The following is a 13697-nucleotide window of genomic DNA, read 5'->3' on the forward strand; positions in this document are numbered from 1 at the left end:
GAGTGCAAAGAGTCAGAGTTGTCCTCAGAGGTAGAGGACAGAGTCATTACTGGGACTTTATCTGGTGTATGAAAGGCCTTTATTTGATTAATGTGGTAAGTTTTAGTTTTTGAGGTCTTATCAATGGGAGCTACCACATAATTTACATCAGATAATCTACTTACAATCTGCATAGGTCCCGTAAATCTAGCTTTCAAGGTGTGGCCAGGTATAGGTTCCTGCACCAACACCTTGTCTCCTGGATGGAAGGAGCGGAATTGTGCACTTCTGTCATACCTCTGTTTCATCTTGCTTTGAGCTGTCTTTAGGTTAGCCTTGGCTAACTGACGTGCCACCTGCAACCTTGAAGACGGATTGTAGAGTGTTGAGCTAACGTCTTCTCCCATCCATCCTTCTTTGAGCACCCGAAGAGGACCTCGTACATTGTGCCCAAAGATCAGCTCAAACGGACTATACCCTGTAGACTCTTGCACCGTCTCTCGTACTGAGAACAGCAACAAAGGTAGTGATTCATCCCAGTCTGTAGGAAAGTGCATGCAAAAACTTCTCATCATTGTTTTTAATGTCTGATGGAATCTTTCCAAGACGCCTTGGGACTGAGGATGATAGGCAGTGGATAAGTTGTGGATTATCCCTAGCCTAGTTAATACTTCCCTAAATGCTTTGGCAGTGAAGTTAGTACCTTGATCACTTTGAATAGTTTTAGGAATGCCAAAACAAGAAATGAATTTTGTTAAAGCTTTGAGAATAGCTTTAGTATTAATACTACGCATGGGAATTGCTTCAGGATACCTGGTTACTTTATCCATAATCGTAAATAAATATTGATTTCCAGACTTTGACCTAGGTAGTGGACCTACACAATCTATAATTAAATCTGCAAAAGGTTCTCCATCAGCAGGTAAAGGTTGGAGAGGTGCAGGTTTAATGGAATGTCCAGGTTTCCCAACTTGCTGACATTCTCGGCAACACCTAATATGATTCTTCACATCTTTCTTTAATTTTGGCCAATAAAATTCTTTTGTGATTCTATACAAGGTTTTTGTAATTCCTAAGTGACCTCCTAATGACGTGTTATGAGCTATATTTAATATTTGAGGTCTATACTTTGTTGGAACCGCTAACCTGTTAAACAATTGCCGGCCCTCTATCTCCTTACCAGTCTCAGTGCAGATCAAATAATCGTTTTTAACTTCATACTTGACCGGATGACCCAAAGAGGATTTACCCATGGCTGCCTCAAAAGCGAATTTTAAAGAAGGGTCCTTTCGTTGTTCCTCCCGGAAGGACAGTCCCTCGGGCATGGAAACAGACATCTGGCAATCCTGCAACCTGGGAATAGGAAGGCTTGATCGGGGTCTGTTCACTTGATTTACGAGGCTCCGGCCGGTGTGCCTCATAAAACAACGTGGCTATTCCGAGATCGGAGTCGTCCAAGGATAGGTCAACATTCTCTCCAGACAACCCTTGGGATGTTGCCCGAGTTATGGCCAACACCGGAGAAGAATTAATCATTATAGGTTCAGGACACGAACTAACAGTAGTAATGTTATTACACAGTAATAAAATTGCATCTTTCATGGGGAATCCTTTTGAGACACCTACAGTAAAGTACCCAGTGTAATATTTGCACTGTACATAAATTTTATGGAAAGGAACAGAATATATAGCTCCTCCAAATGCTTCCAATAAAACAGAGGAATTCAAAGAAGTATTCTCTGAAAGGGATAATATTCCTTCTCTTACAAGTGAGCAATATGCTCCAGTATCTCTAAAGGTCTTTACTTTAGTTGTTTCTGAGTTTTCCTGAAGGGAAATAAGACTCTTGCAATAATAAGGGGCCATACCTTTTTCTACTTCTCTAGGGGACATGTTACTAGGGATATTAGAGATTTTCCCAATGGGTTGGGGTTTATGGGGGCAGTTGGGACGGATGTGACCTACTTTGTTGCAGAGGAAGCAGACGACAGGCTTGCCCTTTACTCCCTGCTGACGTTGCAAATGGTGTCGTTCTGGCTGATGTCTCTCTGGATACTGTTGTCGAGATGCACCATGAGTAGTTTGCCTCTCCGCAGGTGGACCATATGTTGAGAAGCGTGGCTCACTAGGTGACTTAGTTGGCTGACGTAGACGTTCTCCCTCCGGCTGGCACTTCATTCTCCAAGGTTGACGATCTCTGCTCATGCCAGGCTGTTGAAAAGAGAGACGGGACCGCTCGGACAAGGAGCAGTTTGTTTCGAAGGTATCAGCCAACCTGGCTGCCTCCAATGCAGTGGTTAAGTCACGATCCTGCAGAAAGACTCGAACCTCTGGTCCCACAGACTCCAGCAGGTTATCAATCAGAATAAGCTGCACCAGCTCCTCAAAGGTAGAGACACCACTTGCTTTATACCAGCTGGTAAAAGCTTTGGTTTGCTGTCTCACAAAGTCCACTAGGGATTGACCAAGCTGCCGCCTGCTTAATTTAAAATTCTTGCGGTATTTGGCTGGGATACATGTATATGCTCCCAACACTGTGGTCTTCACTACTTGATAATCAGAAAATTCAGCGTCATTTAATACTGACGTAAATTCCTGTGCCTTACCCAATAATGCTGTATGAACCAACGATGCCCATTGCTGTTCCGGCCACCTCAAGGCTCGAGCCTGATTTTCGAAGTTTTCGAAAAATTGCTCTGGTTCGGCCTCATTGAAGCGGGGAACAAGCTGTACTACTTTTTGTAAACTAAAATCATTTACAGAATGCGAAAACTGCCTCCTTTCTCTTTCCCTATCAAATTCTTCCCTTGCGAATGCTCTCTGTTCCCTAGTTTGCTCAAGATTGATTTTTGCCAGCTCAAGTGCCAACGACGCTGATTCACCCTGAGACAACCCAGCTGCACTATACTGACCATTTTGCTTCGTAGGTGTATCTTCCTCCTGCGAGAACATAGGAGTTTTTGCCCTAGCTCCCGTAGAGGGAGGAGTCTGATGTGCCATCTCTTCTTCTATAAGTTTGTCAGCAATCAGTGAAGGCAGTTGCGCAGCTGTGACAGTGCGTTTGTATTTAATGCCAATGGAACGAGCAATTTGCCAACAACGCTGTAGGGACAATTTAGGTAGGTTATGCAAAGTATATGCCGACACCAGACGTCTGACTCGTCTAGGTGGCATAAGTTATTCGCTATGCACAGTACGATTGCAGAATACCCCAACGTAACACGTTGGTGGAGGAGGTGGAGGAAGAAGAGAGGCTGAGGGTCAAGGGTAGTGATAGCATGGAGTTTACACTGCTTTTGCATGATAAGTTTGTGCTTGACCATACCTTTTGTACTGTATAAAATGGCAGCAGTTTCCCAGTTAATATAATTCTTGAACCTGCTAGAAAATTGTTGAGCTGTCTTGTGTATAAATAACAAAAAGGCACAATACCGTGACTGGAACGATACACAAATAACCCGCACATAAAAGAGAGAAGCTTACGACGACGTTTCGGTCCGACTAGGACCATTGACAAAGTCACACTAACAGAGGTGGAGCAGGACGCCATGTCTACGATGGGGATGACCGGGTGTTGTGCATGTGTCTTAATTTCATCTTGTCGGTATTATATACAATTCTTGTACTACTACTACTACTACTACTACCTCCACCTCTTCCTGCCTATATTGGCGGCCTTCTCCACCTCTGTTAGTGTGACTTTGTCAATGGTCCAAGTCGGACCGAAACGTCGTCGTAAGCTTCTCTCTTTTATGTGCGGGTTATTTGTGTGTCTTGTGTATATCTAACAGGCATGTATTCCTCATGTCTTTGAATTTCTACCAGCGTGCCCTATGTATGATACCTTTGCAAGGAATGTAGTAATTACTGGGTGCATCATTTGATTCCTTTACTGTAACCACTGTTATACAGTTACCTCTGTTATATTTGAGTAATTGGCTATATACAATAAGAGTGTTAGTGGGTAATCCTTTTTCCATGTTCTTTCACATTTTTTGTGGTAAGGAATGACACAGTAATGTCAGAGTACATAGCACGGGACAATTAGCAATAATTTGTGTACCTGACGTACAAAATAAAAATGAACTTTATAGCTGTAAAACTTTTATTTATTTGTTAAGGAACTTATTTCTCTCTGCAGATGTCTCATCTATACTTCCCTCTCATGAGTTCTTCTACACTTGCTAAGTTCTTCATGAGTTCTTCTAAACTTGCTAAGTTCTTCATGAGTTCTTCTACACTTGCTAAGTTCTTCATGAGTTCTTCTAAACTTGCTAAGTTCTTCATGAGTTCTTCTAAACTTGCTAAGTTCTTCATGAGTTCTTCTAAACTTGCTAAGTTCTTCATGAGTTCTTCTAAACTTGCTAAGTTCTTCATGAGTTCTTCTAAACTTGCTAAGTTCTTCATGAGTTCTTCTAAACTTGCTAAGTTCTTCATGAGTTCTTCTAAACTTGCTAAGTTCTTCATGAGTTCTTCTAAACTTGCTAAGTTCTTCATAAGTTCTTCTACACTTGCTAAGTTCTTCATAAGTTCTTCTACACTTGCTAAGTTCTTCATAAGTTCTTCTACACTTGCTAAGTTCTTCATGAGTTCTTCTACACTGGCTAAGTTCTTCATAAGTTCTTCTACACTTGCTAAGTTCTTCATAAGTTCTTCTACACTTGCTAAGTTCTTCATAAGTTCTTCTACACTTGCTAAGTTCTTCATAAGTTCTTCTACACTTGCTAAGTTCTTCATAAGTTCTTCTACACTTGCTAAGTTCTTCATAAGTTCTTCTACACTTGCTAAGTTCTTCATGAGTTCTTCTACACTTGCTAAGTTCTTCATAAGTTCTTCTACACTTGCTAAGTTCTTCATAAGTTCTTCTACACTGGCTAAGTTCTTCATAAGTTCTTCTACACTGGCTAAGTTCTTCATAAGTTCTTCTACACTTGCTAAGTTCTTCATAAGTTCTTCTACACTTGCTAAGTTCTTCATAAGTTCTTCTACACTTGCTAAGTTCTTCATAAGTTCTTCTACACTTGCTAAGTTCTTCATAAGTTCTTCTACACTTGCTAAGTTCTTCATAAGTTCTTCTACACTTGCTAAGTTCTTCATAAGTTCTTCTACACTTGCTAAGTTCTTCATAAGTTCTTCTACACTTGCTAAGTTCTTCATAAGTTCTTCTACACTGGCTAAGTTCTTCATAAGTTCTTCTACACTTGCTAAGTTCTTCATAAGTTCTTCTACACTGGCTAAGTTCTTCATAAGTTCTTCTACACTGGCTAAGTTCTTGATAAGTTCTTCTACACTTGCTAAGTTCTTCATAAGTTCTTCTACACTTGCTAAGTTCTTCATAAGTTCTTCTACACTTGCTAAGTTCTTCATAAGTTCTTCTACACTTGCTAAGTTATTCATAAGTTCTTCTACACTTGCTAAGTTCTTCATGAGTTCTTCTACACTTGCTAAGTTCTTCATAAGTTCTTCTACACTGGCTAAGTTCTTCATAAGTTCTTCTACACTGGCTAAGTTCTTGATAAGTTCTTCTACACTTGCTAAGTTCTTCATAAGTTCTTCTACACTTGCTAAGTTCTTCATAAGTTCTTCTACACTGGCTAAGTTCTTCATAAGTTCTTCTACACTTGCTAAGTTCTTCATAAGTTCTTCTACACTGGCTAAGTTCTTCATAAGTTCTTCTACACTGGCTAAGTTCTTCATAAGTTCTTCTACACTGGCTAAGTTCTTCATAAGTTCTTCTACACTGGCTAAGTTCTTCATAAGTTCTTCTACACTGGCTAAGTTCTTCATAAGTTCTTCTACACTGGCTAAGTTCTTCATAAGTTCTTCTACACTGGCTAAGTTCTTCATAAGTTCTTCTACACTGGCTAAGTTCTTCATAAGTTCTTCTACACTGGCTAAGTTCTTCATAAGTTCTTCTACACTTGCTAAGTTCTTCATAAGTTCTTCTACACTTGCTAAGTTCTTCATAAGTTCTTCTACACTGGCTAAGTTCTTCATAAGTTCTTCTACACTGGCTAAGTTCTTCATAAGTTCTTCTACACTTGCTAAGTTCTTCATAAGTTCTTCTACACTTGCTAAGTTCTTCATAAGTTCTTCTACACTTGCTAAGTTCTTCATAAGTTCTTCTACACTTGCTAAGTTCTTCATAAGTTCTTCTACACTTGCTAAGTTCTTCATAAGTTCTTCTACACTTGCTAAGTTCTTCATAAGTTCTTCTACACTGGCTAAGTTCTTCATAAGTTCTTCTACACTGGCTAAGTTCTTCATAAGTTCTTCTACACTGGCTAAGTTCTTCATAAGTTCTTCTACACTGGCTAAGTTCTTCATAAGTTCTTCTACACTTGCTAAGTTCTTCATAAGTTCTTCTACACTTGCTAAGTTCTTCATAAGTTCTTCTACACTGGCTAAGTTCTTCATAAGTTCTTCTACACTGGCTAAGTTCTTCATAAGTTCTTCTACACTGGCTAAGTTCTTCATAAGTTCTTCTACACTGGCTAAGTTCTTCATAAGTTCTTCTACACTTGCTAAGTTCTTCATAAGTTCTTCTACACTTGCTAAGTTCTTCATAAGTTCTTCTACACTTGCTAAGTTCTTCATAAGTTCTTCTACACTTGCTAAGTTCTTCATAAGTTCTTCTACACTGGCTAAGTTCTTCATAAGTTCTTCTACACTTGCTAAGTTCTTCATAAGTTCTTCTACACTTGCTAAGTTCTTCATAAGTTCTTCTACACTGGCTAAGTTCTTCATAAGTTCTTCTACACTGGCTAAGTTCTTCATAAGTTCTTCTACACTGGCTAAGTTCTTCATAAGTTCTTCTACACTTGCTAAGTTCTTCATAAGTTCTTCTACACTTGCTAAGTTCTTCATAAGTTCTTCTACACTTGCTAAGTTCTTCATAAGTTCTTCTACACTTGCTAAGTTCTTCATAAGTTCTTCTACACTGGCTAAGTAATTCATAAGTTCTTCTACACTTGCTAAGTTCTTCATAAGTTCTTCTACACTTGCTAAGTTCTTCATAAGTTCTTCTACACTGGCTAAGTTCTTCATAAGTTCTTCTACACTGGCTAAGTTCTTCATAAGTTCTTCTACACTGGCTAAGTTCTTCATAAGTTCTTCTACACTGGCTAAGTTCTTCATAAGTTCTTCTACACTTGCTAAGTTCTTCATAAGTTCTTCTACACTTGCTAAGTTCTTCATAAGTTCTTCTACACTTGCTAAGTTCTTCATAAGTTCTTCTACACTTGCTAAGTTCTTCATAAGTTCTTCTACACTGGCTAAGTTCTTCATAAGTTCTTCTACACTTGCTAAGTTCTTCATAAGTTCTTCTACACTTGCTAAGTTCTTCATAAGTTCTTCTACACTGGCTAAGTTCTTCATAAGTTCTTCTACACTTGCTAAGTTCTTCATAAGTTCTTCTACACTGGCTAAGTTCTTCATAAGTTCTTCTACACTGGCTAAGTTCTTCATAAGTTCTTCTACACTTGCTAAGTTCTTCATAAGTTCTTCTACACTTGCTAAGTTCTTCATAAGTTCTTCTACACTGGCTAAGTTCTTCATAAGTTCTTCTACACTGGCTAAGTTCTTCATAAGTTCTTCTACACTTGCTAAGTTCTTCATAAGTTCTTCTACACTTGCTAAGTTCTTCATAAGTTCTTCTACACTGGCTAAGTTCTTCATAAGTTCTTCTACACTGGCTAAGTTCTTCATAAGTTCTTCTACACTGGCTAAGTTCTTCATAAGTTCTTCTACACTTGCTAAGTTCTTCATAAGTTCTTCTACACTTGCTAAGTTCTTCATAAGTTCTTCTACACTTGCTAAGTTCTTCATAAGTTCTTCTACACTGGCTAAGTTCTTGATAAGTTCTTCTACACTTGCTAAGTTCTTCATAAGTTCTTCTACACTTGCTAAGTTCTTCATAAGTTCTTCTACACTTGCTAAGTTCTTCATAAGTTCTTCTACACTGGCTAAGTTCTTCATAAGTTCTTCTACACTGGCTAAGTTCTTCATAAGTTCTTCTACACTTGCTAAGTTCTTCATAAGTTCTTCTACACTTGCTAAGTTCTTCATAAGTTCTTCTACACTTGCTAAGTTCTTCATAAGTTCTTCTACACTTGCTAAGTTCTTCATAAGTTCTTCTACACTTGCTAAGTTCTTCATAAGTTCTTCTACACTTGCTAAGTTCTTCATAAGTTCTTCTACACTTGCTAAGTTCTTCATAAGTTCTTCTACACTTGCTAAGTTCTTCATAAGTTCTTCTACACTTGCTAAGTTCTTCATAAGTTCTTCTACACTTGCTAAGTTCTTCATAAGTTCTTCTACACTGGCTAAGTTCTTGATAAGTTCTTCTACACTTGCTAAGTTCTTCATAAGTTCTTCTACACTTGCTAAGTTCTTCATAAGTTCTTCTACACTTGCTAAGTTCTTCATAAGTTCTTCTACACTTGCTAAGTTCTTCATAAGTTCTTCTACACTTGCTAAGTTCTTCATAAGTTCTTCTACACTTGCTAAGTTCTTCATAAGTTCTTCTACACTTGCTAAGTTCTTCATAAGTTCTTCTACACTTGCTAAGTTCTTCATAAGTTCTTCTACACTGGCTAAGTTCTTCATAAGTTCTTCTACACTTGCTAAGTTCTTCATAAGTTCTTCTACACTGGCTAAGTTCTTCATAAGTTCTTCTACACTGGCTAAGTTCTTCATAAGTTCTTCTACACTTGCTAAGTTCTTCATAAGTTCTTCTACACTTGCTAAGTTCTTCATAAGTTCTTCTACACTTGCTAAGTTCTTGATAAGTTCTTCTACACTTGCTAAGTTCTTCATAAGTTCTTCTACACTTGCTAAGTTCTTCATAAGTTCTTCTACACTTGCTAAGTTCTTCATAAGTTCTTCTACACTGGCTAAGTTCTTCATAAGTTCTTCTACACTGGCTAAGTTCTTCATAAGTTCTTCTACACTTGCTAAGTTCTTCATAAGTTCTTCTACACTTGCTAAGTTCTTCATAAGTTCTTCTACACTTGCTAAGTTCTTCATAAGTTCTTCTACACTTGCTAAGTTCTTCATAAGTTCTTCTACACTTGCTAAGTTCTTCATAAGTTCTTCTACACTTGCTAAGTTCTTCATAAGTTCTTCTACACTTGCTAAGTTCTTCATAAGTTCTTCTACACTTGCTAAGTTCTTCATAAGTTCTTCTACACTTGCTAAGTTCTTCATAAGTTCTTCTACACTGGCTAAGTTCTTGATAAGTTCTTCTACACTTGCTAAGTTCTTCATAAGTTCTTCTACACTTGCTAAGTTCTTGATAAGTTCTTCTACACTTGCTAAGTTCTTCATAAGTTCTTCTACACTTGCTAAGTTCTTCATAAGTTCTTCTACACTTGCTAAGTTCTTCATAAGTTCTTCTACACTTGCTAAGTTCTTCATAAGTTCTTCTACACTTGCTAAGTTCTTCATAAGTTCTTCTACACTTGCTAAGTTCTTCATAAGTTCTTCTACACTGGCTAAGTTCTTCATAAGTTCTTCTACACTTGCTAAGTTCTTCATAAGTTCTTCTACACTGGCTAAGTTCTTCATAAGTTCTTCTACACTGGCTAAGTTCTTCATAAGTTCTTCTACACTTGCTAAGTTCTTCATAAGTTCTTCTACACTTGCTAAGTTCTTCATGAGTTCTCCTACACTTGCTAAGTTCTTCATAAGTTCTTCTACACTTGCTAAGTTCTTCATAAGTTCTTCTACACTGGCTAAGTTCTTGCTAAGTTCTTCATAAGTTCTTCTACACTGGCTAAGTTCTTCATAAGTTCTTCTACACTTGCTAAGTTCTTCATAAGTTCTTCTACACTTGCTAAGTTCTTCATGAGTTCTCCTACACTTGCTAAGTTCTTCATAAGTTCTTCTACACTTGCTAAGTTCTTCATAAGTTCTTCTACACTGGCTAAGTTCTTGCTAAGTTCTTCACTTGTTATATTGTTAACATCATAATCACTGGTGTACACACAATAGTTCCTCACACAACTTTTCCTCTATAAATATATTACCAGTTATTGTTGTTGTTAATGCTGATTTTTTGTTGTTGTTATTATCATTATTGTTATTATTTTTGTTGTTGTTGTTGTTATTTTATGGAAAACGTCTGAGAAATGGAAATTAATTAATTTTGATGCGAGGCAGAGGAGTGTATCTCCAGTTGTTTAAAACTAGAGCCCCTGAGTGGCACTCAAGCATCACCCTTCAAGATACACTTGTGTCACACTTATGTATTTGTCACACTTGTGGGTATGACACATTTGTGTCTATATGACACATATGTGTTTATATGACACATATGTTTATATGACACATTTGTGGGTATATGACACATTTGTGTTTATATGACACATATGTGTTTGTGTTTATATGACACATTTGTGGGTATATGACACATTCGTGAATATATGACACATTTGTGGGTATATGACACATATGTCGGTATATAACACATTTGTGGGTATATGACACATTTGTCGGTATATGACACATTTGTGGGAATATGACACATTTTTGGATATATATATATATATATATATATATATATATATATATATATATATATATAAACAATCGCTAATCTCTGGCCGAAGGAGACTCGAACCTATGAACCTTGGAACAAGGTACGCAGCGCTTTACCATCCGTACCACACTGGACCAATACCTTGCCGCCCAGCTCACGCTAGACGTTTTGATCCAAGGCAGTCAGCTTTCAGGCAGGAGGCTTACAGCTTTTCATCTCATCCCCTGCATGCATCGACAATTAGAGATTTTAACAATGCTAGGAATTCGCAAGAACAGGCGATATACTTATAAACACTGATCTCTGGCCGAAGGAGACTCGAACCTACGAACTTTGGAACAAGGTACGCAGCGCTTTACCATCCGTACCACACTGGACCAATACCTTATTAGCGGTGAAATGAGGGGAGAGTGGGAGAGAGAGAGGGAGAGAGAGAGAGAGAGAGAGAGAGAGAGAGAGAGAGAGAGAGAGAGAGAGAGAGAGAGAGAGAAAGAGAGAGTGGGGAAGTTTTGTCTGAGAAGGGCTTGGACTTCCAAGAGAGAGTGATTTAAAAATTTGCTCCATTCTTAAACTGTTTTTCACACAATCTTCACAGTTCCTTGGTCACATGCACCCATGTCCTCGTACACCCTCACCTCCACGCCCACCAACACACCCACGCCCACAATTTCATTTCTAAAGTCCATGGTGCAGGCAGGGTAATGGTTCCCACACCGCATTAAAAATTTCGTCTTCCAGAGCTCCGAAATTACCAGTGTTAAAGTTACCTTATTAGCGGTGAGATGAGGGAAGAGCGAGAGAGAGAGAGAGAGAGAGAGAGAGAGAGAGAGAGAGAGAGAGAGAGAGAGAGAGAGAGAGAGAGAGACAGACAGACAGACAGACAGACACAGACAGAGAGACAGAGAGACTGGGGGATTAGAAACACATGATTGGTTATTTGATAAGAAAGTGAGAAGTAAACGGAAGGTAGAAATTGTAGCTACCACCACTGCTGTAGCAGAATTAAACACAGGGAAAATGGTAGAAACAAAAAGAGGGAGAGATTGCAAGAACAAAAACAGGGAGAGAGAGACACACACACACACACAAAGACAGGGAGAAACAGACATAAACAAAGACAGGGAGAGACAGACATGAACAAAGACAGGGAGAAACAGACATAAACAAAGACAGGGAGAGAGAGACATGAACAAAGACAGGGAGAAACAGACATAAACAAAGACAGGGAGAGACAGACATGAACAAAGACAGGGAGAAACAGACATAAACAAAGACAGGGAGAGACAGACATGAACAAAGACAGGGAGAAACAGACATAAACAAAGACAGGGAGAGACAGACATGAACAGTTTAGTATGTTGTTGTAGAGTATGTTGTTTGTTGTATAGTATGTTGTTGTAGAGTATGTTGTTTGTTGTATAGTATGTTGTTGTAGAGTATGTTTGTTGTATAGTATGTTGTTGTAGAGTATGTTGTTTGTTGTATAATATGTTGTTTGTTGTATAGTATGTTGTTGTAGAGTATGTTGTTTGTTGTATAGTATGTTGTTGTAGAGTATGTTGTTTGTAGTATAGTATGTTGTTGTAGAATATGTTGTTTGTTGTAGAGTATGTTGTTGTAGAGTATGTTGTCTGTTGTATAATATGTTGTTGTAGAGTATGTTGTTTGTTGTATAGTATGTTGTTGTAGAGTATGTTGTTTGTTGTATAGTATGTTGTTGTAGAGTATGTTGTTTGTTGTATAGTATGTTGTTGTAGAGTATGTTGTTTGTTGTATAGTATGTTGTTGTAGAGTATGTTGTTTGATGTATAGTATGTTGTTTAGTATGTTGTAGAGTACGTTGTTTGTTGTATAGTATGTTGTTGAAGAGTATGTTGTTTGTTGTATAGTATGTTGTTGTAGAGTATGTTGTTTGTTGTATAGTATGTTGTAGAATATGTTGTTTGTTGTATAGTATGTTGTAGAGTATGTTGTTATAGAGTATGTTGTTTGTTGTATAATATGTTGTTGTAGAGTATGTTGTTTGTTGTATAGTATGTTGTAGAGTATGTTGTTTGTTGTATATCTTGTTGTAGAGTATGTTGTTTGTTGTAGAGTATGTTGTTTGTTGTATATGTTGTTGTAGAGTATGTTGTTTGTTGTATAGTATGTTGTTGTAGAGTATGTTGTTGAAGCGTATGTTGTTTGTTGTATAGTATGTTGTTGTAGAGTATGTTGTTGAAGAGTATGTTGTTGAAGAGTATGCTGTTTATTGTTTAGTATGTTGTTGTAGAGTATGTTGTTTGTTATACAGTATGTTGTTGTAGAGTATGTTGTTTAGTATGTTGTTGTAAAGTATGTTGTTTAGTATGTTGTTGTAGAGTATGTTGTTTGTTGTATAGTATGTTGTTGTAGAGTACGTTGTTTGTTGTTTAGTATGTTGTTGTAGAGTATGTTGTTTGTTGTATAGTATGTTGTTGTAAATTATGTTGTTGTAGAGTATGTTGTTTGTTGTATAGTATGTTGTTTGTTGTATAGTATGTTGTTGAAGTGTATGTTGTTTGTTGTATAGTATGTTGTTGTAGATTATGTTGGTGTAGAGTATGTTGTTTGTTGTATAGTATGTTGTTTGTTGTATAGTATGTTGTTGAAGTGTATGTTGTTTGTTGTATAGTATGTTGTTGAAGAGTATGTTGTTTGTTGTATAGTATGTTGTTGTAGAGTATGTTGTTGAAGAGTATGTTGTTGAAGAGTATGCTGTTTATTGTTTAGTATGTTGTTGTAGAGTATGTTGTTTGTTATACAGTATGTTGTTTGTTATACAGTATGTTGTTGTAGAGTATGTTGTTTAGTATGTTGTTGTAGAGTACGTTGTTTGTTGTTTAGTATGTTGTAGAGTATGTTGTTTGTTGGATAGTATGTTGTTGTAGATTATGTTGTTGGAGAGAATGTTGTTTGTTGCATAGTATGTTGTTGTAGAGTATGTTGTTTGTTGTATAGTAAGTTGTAGAATATGTTGTTTGTTGTATAGTATGTTGTAGAGTATGTTGTTTGTTGTATAATATGTTGTTGTAGAGTATGTTGTTTGTTGTATAGTATGTTGTTGCAGAGTATGTTGTTTGTTGTTTAGTATGTTGTTGTAGAGTATGTTGTTTGTTGTATAGTATGTTGTTGTAGAGTATGTTGTTTGTTGTATATG

Source organism: Cherax quadricarinatus, chromosome 40 (genome assembly GCF_038502225.1).
Source record: "Cherax quadricarinatus isolate ZL_2023a chromosome 40, ASM3850222v1, whole genome shotgun sequence".
NCBI lineage: Eukaryota > Metazoa > Arthropoda > Malacostraca > Decapoda > Parastacidae > Cherax > Cherax quadricarinatus.